The sequence below is a fragment of the Poecilia formosa genome, unplaced genomic scaffold, assembly GCF_000485575.1.
Source record: "Poecilia formosa unplaced genomic scaffold, Poecilia_formosa-5.1.2 Scaffold0, whole genome shotgun sequence".
Lineage (NCBI taxonomy): Eukaryota > Metazoa > Chordata > Actinopteri > Cyprinodontiformes > Poeciliidae > Poecilia > Poecilia formosa.
In genome coordinates this window covers 4010212-4016858 of record NW_006799939.1, presented here as the reverse complement: position 1 = coordinate 4016858, position 6647 = coordinate 4010212, and positions in this window count along the sequence as shown.

Here is a 6647-nt window from a genome sequence, read left to right as displayed (position 1 = left end):
AAGGAGGAGCATGGGTTGAATAAAAAGGCGGCAGAATAAGAAAGAGGACCCTTCGAAACGCACTTAGATTCCCATAGGTGGCGACACAATAGATGCATGCAACCCATTCAGCCACCCCCCACCCGTTCCCCCCCACCACCTTTCAACGTTTTTAATTATAATGCTTAAAACAAATAGCGGGTGATTGGCAAAGAGGCAGTGGAGGAGTCTGAAGTACATAAAACTAGTTTATAAAGTAGGAGGATCTGGAAGAAGAACCAGATTTCAACTGAGTTGTATAGAAATAAAGCACGTGGAGTGTTGGAATCTCAGTCATCTCATTGATTCTCTGCATGCAGTTCACACATGTCACCAGCACGTGGCACTGTTCTATGCAGAAAGCAGCGCAGGAGAGCCTGTCTGTACTACAGTAGCTCTGCGGAAGTCTGAGAGGTTATCGCTGAAGAACAATACGGTGAAGTCTTTCATTGTACATAGAACATGTAGAAGTTTCACACATAAATAAGTCTGTTTTTGTAAAATCTGAGAAAAATAGCACTTTTCCGTTCTCTTTAGTCTCACTCTATCATCCCAGTGATAACATGGATTTCTAATGTAAAGTGGATCAGAGCAAGGGAACCCCCCAGTCTACATGCACACGCTGCAAAATCAAAAAGTTAGCTTTTGAATTACACTTTATGTACCAGAAAACACTTGACTTCTAATTTAAGCAATTACTTTGCAGATCTCCAGTGAAGTAAAACTTATACACTGGTCTAGATTCCAAGTACTCTGCAGCATGATAATTAAAGTGCACATTTAAGTAAAAGCCAACTGAACTTCTTCTCTTGGTTCTTGAGGATGTTTCACATCCCAGCCACTATGGAGCAACAAGTTTTTCTATAAGATGTAATCAGAAAAATTACACTAATAAGGTATAAGTTTCAACCAGAATAAATTCTCAAAAGGACTCAGGTCTGGACTTTGACTGGGCCATTCCAACTCACAATCATACTTTGATGTAAAGCTGTCCATTGGAGCTTCTTTGCTCTTTGTTTGAGGTTGTTGTTCTGATGGAAAGCGAATCTTCACCTTCTACTATAGGGCTGTTGGGGTAAAAGAGACAAAATACAAGTGCGGACTACAGTTTTCATATTAATTGTAAAAAAAGAAAGAAAGAAAAAATGCTGAGATCCTTATATTCTTTTCCTTCACAGTTATGCACTACTTTGTCTTAGGTATAAGGTATTATACCTAAGGTATAATAGGTATAATAGGTATTAGGTATAAGGCAAAGTAGTGCATAAAAACCAATAAAATAATTTTAGGAATAGGTACCTTATACCTTAGGTATAAGGTATAATAGGTATTAGGTATAAGGCAAAGTAGTGCATAAAAACCAATAAAATAATTTTAGGAGTATGAATACTTTTTTTTTTTTTTTTTGCAAATTATTCTTCCCAAACCTTTCTGTTTGAATTATTTGTGCAGTGTAATTGCAGTTTTTCTAAATATATTTACAGAAACATTTAATCCAGAACTTTGTCTTTATTGATCCTGATGACCATCTCTGTCAGAAAACTGCAGAGGCTCCTGGAAGCCAGCTGCAGCATCTGAACATGTTTAACCCTGCAGCATGGTTGTTCTGATGGTCCCTGTTGTAATGTTCATGCTCATGTAAGTACATTCCTTGCTGCTTCTTAGGTTGAAAGCAAAAGTGCTGTCGGTTTCAACAAAAGTCCAACCGCAGCATTTCCATAGAAAATCAGGACAAGATCCCCTTGGTTGCATACAAATGCTACGCTGTCAGCTGCTATGAAGGCAGGGGGGAGCAGAGTGTTGGTGACTATATTGAGCAATCATCAAGGAGGGTAAAGTTTACTGTTAGTGCCTTGGTTCACAAATCTTTCATGCTGGCAGATAATGATTTATTTTATTTATTGTGCCTTGTCCATTTGAGCAGCATTTTTGTGCAGTTTAAGTTCGAAGGGGGTGGTTTGAGATTTTTATTTTGGATTTTTTGGTGTGGTTTTGTGGAGCAACTATGTGATGTCGGTACCTTATCTGCAGAAGACAGAGTCGGAGCAAAACAGATAAATTCTCATCAGTAGCTGCGTTTCCATTAATGGTGCAAATTGGAATAACGAAAATAAATTTGCTTAATGGAAACACGTCAGTTTTGACAAATACATTTTCCTATAAAACGTTTTTGCGCTAGAATGAGGCGGTTTCTCAGTTGTATCAACATCTGGACGTCACTACTGGTGGAAAAGACGAAGAAAACGACGGGAATGGTGTGAGGATGATGGCAAAGCATGTTTATTATTCACGCACGAGTTTAACTAATTTTTTATTAATTAATGGAAATACTGCAATTAAATAATAATGAATTAGTGACATTAGCAGAATATTTACAAAGTTTTGTGCAGATTTGTAGTGGAAGAGCAGCTTATTGCTGCACAACACAGCTTTCATTGTTTTTTTTTCTTGGATAAGCATTGGATATCAAAGTAAGTTTTAGGAGACAGAACAACTCCTAGTAATTCAATGAGCATGCACTTCCATGCAGCAACACGAAGACTGTTAATTTGAGAAAATAGTGACAATGTAAGCAATGGGGGCATGAATAAGTAACACTTTTCAAAATAGCTTTAGTACTTGCACCCAAACTGCAAGGAAAGTTTTGAGTTTAAGTTCTTTGATGACAGAAATTAATTTGTAAATGTAGCCTTGTCTGGGAATTGCTTTGGTTTGACTACCATCTATCCATCCATCATCTATTGCCGGTACTTGCTTATCCTCACTGGGTCGTGGTTTGGCTGGTGTCGCTCTCCAGTGGCCACTGGCTGAGAGCCGGGTTACACCCTGAACAGGCTGCCAGTCCAACACCGGGCAGTATAGAAGGGCTCCAAGGTAAGAGAAGAAGAAGAAAAAAACATGCTTGGTTTGAGTTGATTATGTGAACTTCTCTAACTTGGAAAACTCTCCAAGCAAAAGGAATAACCTGTCAATTAGTGTAATGACTGAAGGGGCCATTTAACATCTGGATGTTATGGGCAAAACAAAAATCAAGCTGTAACAATGGTTGCCTGGTAACTGTTTAAGGCGTCCAAGTCTCCATAACAAGCATTTGGTGCAGGATACATGCCAACCTGTTGGAACATTGATCAACATACTTGATGTGTGTCGATGGTTTTGACAATGACTCTTGACAAAATGTAATGGCTTCTATTGAAGTTCACAACTGTTGACTATAAGGTGTGTTTGTAACGTTTCTTTGAAGCATTTTGAACTGATCTCTTTGAGATATAAGGAGGTTATCTCTGATGGGATTTGGTTCGCTGTTTTGCTTACAATATCCTAGATATAAAGTGCATAGATAACCTGTGATATGATCTGAAGGGAAGAGAGGAGGACAGAAGATTCTAGATGATCCAGAGGGAATGGGTAGTTAGGAGAAGACAAAGACCGCTGCATCTGAAGCTGCGTTAAAGAGGAAGACTTACTTTGGCCTAGCCAAAGTCGGAACAGTCTACGTGTGGTCACGTGGTTGCGGCACGTTCGCTTTCACACACAGCTTTCAAGGTCCACAAGACACCCTGTGTGGTTTCCTGTGAAACCCCTAACACCGCAGTATATGCCATGGTGTTTTGGCATCGAAAGGTGTAGTTTACAGCAGTACAGTAAACACAGCAGCAATCATGAGGAACAACCATTACGTGTTCACAAGTTTTGAGGAGTTAATGATTGCCAAGATGAAAAATTTCATCTTATTTTCCATGTTATTAGAAGCCAAAAAAAAAAAAGAACAGAAGGCGTCGTTGGGACATTTGCCCGTTGCACGGGGGAGTTCAGTGTTTTGGTCCAACAGTTACGGCAGATGGATAGTGAGATGCACTTCGTGTACTTTTGACAACATCGATGTCCAAGCGCTTTTCCACATAAACAAACACGCCCACGAAATTATGACCAATCGCGCAATAGCTTAGCATGTAGCGGGGAGCGGAAAGTTCTTCAGCGGGGGTTGTGACAAGAAGCACCGGACGATATGAGGTCAAGAAAAAAATGACAGAATTTTCGTTACGCAACTGCAACGAAAGCTGATTTTGGCATGTCGACCTGACTGTCATTGGTAATTAATTGGACTCATGTTGGCAAAATGGGCCACTGGTGATTTTATTGAAAACAAACATTTCCTACCACAGTTTTTTTTACCTATTAAATAAAAATACCAGAATCAAAGGTGGATTTTCATTCAAACATTTTATAGCAGACATGCTGTTGTAATAAACGATCCATTTAATTTCAGGGATTCGACATCTTTTACCAACGGAGCCATTAGACATGGCACTTCACCGTTTTGGCTAAATGCCTATCTGACAGACTGGATGTTGTTTTTACTTCATGTAAACACTTTCACTGCTGTGTGTAGTGTACGTATTACATGAAATAATTTATAGCAGAACGCCAATATATCCCTTGGTTGGTTTTGACTAAGAATGTTAACGTTTTTATGAGTTGTGGGGTTGGCAGGGAGAAATCAGGGTTCCATCTAGTTAATTTGGGATGTGAAGTAATGGGCGTTTCGAGGTGTGGTTTCAGGGTGTGCAAATCTCAGTCAGAAAGCCACCAAAGCTTGGCCCCTGACTGCATGTCGGCATTAGGACTTGTGGATGCAGGGTTTATGTTAGAGGCATCGGATTTTAGACGCACACATACACACAAAGGACAAGGCTGGGTGGGATGCAGAGACATCCGACACACACACACAGACGTACACACACAGTAGATCTGCAGGCTCTTCCCTGGGTTTAAAGAATGTTACTCGAAGGAGGTCAGGTTGAATTGGTACCATGTGTTCCTTCTCTTAAATTCATCACAACCTTCTATCAGTGATGTCTTTACATGTCTCTGGGGTGTTGTTTGTCAAACTGTCATTTGATCAAATTTAGGGAAATTGGGAAAAGCTCGCTTGCCCTCCTCCCTTGGAAACGCAATCATTCGTCAGGAAGGAATAATATTTAGGGAAGGCAGAGATCTTCAGCTGAGTTTGTCTCATTAAACAGCAATTATGTTATTTCACTCATTGATGGATGCAATCAGACGCAGAACAATAAAGTAGATGTGAGCCTTTCAAATCCAATTATTACTTAAACATGCGTATAAATCCTGCAGTTCCAAACTGAACAGAGCCAATTTAAGCTGACGGACTAACGCAGAGAAACTAAATCATCTGTGCTGACAAATGCAGCCGATTACAAATGTATGTTCTGGTTGAAATTGTATACTTACTCTCACCATGGGAATGAATCATAATAATTTGGGCTTTTTGGTGATTCATTTAAGCAGTTTTTTCAGGGTGGAGCTATTATACCACCAACAAGATTGATGTATTTCTTAAGCAAGAATTGACACGAGTTTGAATTTATTTTTAATTCCATACAGACTCTAAAATTAATTACTCTGAGGATCTGTGTGTGTTTGATGAGTTAAGAGCTTGCCTTATTGTTCACTCCTCTGTGTGTTTAGTTTAATAGTTTATTCTTATTTTTGTCCATTTGGATCCAGTTTCCTCAGATCAGTGTTTTCCTTTCTGCTAATTTCAGTTTCAGGAATCCCCTTCACTCGATTTCATTTGTCTGAACCTCCTCTGTTCCCTTCAACCCACCAGGAACAGGTGTGACTTTTCACCTGGTTGCCTCAGCGTTTGCCCATGTCATTTTCCACCTCTCCCTCTGAGTACGTATAATTCTTCACTGTTCTTCACTGAGCTCCTTCTGTGTTCTGACTCATGTGCCCTGTCGCAAGAACAGTTAGTTTCACCAGCTGTTTATAAAAGATAGGTTTTATGGTTATCCTGAGGTCATGTCTGCACTTTGGTTCCACCTTAAACTAGCAAGCATAACACATACACCCTCACTAATATTTGATCAAATGTTTTTTGGGAAAGTTGCTCAGGCTTTTGCCAGCCACCAAAGAGGTGCTGGCATCATTCTGGCTGGACATTCAAACCCTCTCTCCCTCCTTCAAATCTGTTGATGCCTCATCGTATTTGAGTGGTTTCCTGGGATGGTGGTGCTCAGCCCATAAATTTTCCAACATGTAGAAGGTCAGGCCATTTTAGACGCGTGACGGTCAAAAATAAAATTGACGAATCCCAAGCTAGACTTCCAAAACCTTTACGCTATTGTTATTGTGGCCAAAGAGCTTCATCGTCGAGTGTAAAACTTTTATCAAAGAAAAAAACTAAATAAAATTTCTCTTTATGGAAGGGTGAGAGATTGTTGAAACTTGAACACAACTTGGTTTTCCAACAAGAAAATAATCCCACCTACTCATCAAAGCTTTGGTTGGAAGTTAAATTTCCTGAATGGCCTCCTGAGTGCTCTGATCTCAACCCAATTGGAGTTTTATGGACTATGCCTAAAAGCCAGGTAACAGGAAAACAAACCAATTTAAATAATATCCAGTGACTGTGCCAAGATAAATGTGCCAACATCCTGCCAAAATTAAGCCAGGACTTCGCTAATGACTCTCAAAACCTTGTGGTTGGGGTGTAACTTTTTAATGGATATTTAACCATATAAAAATGCGTGCATATTGTTGTGCCTTCATGTATAATTTTGAACCCGTGCAAGTTCAAGAAGAACCACGATGATTCCCTAACT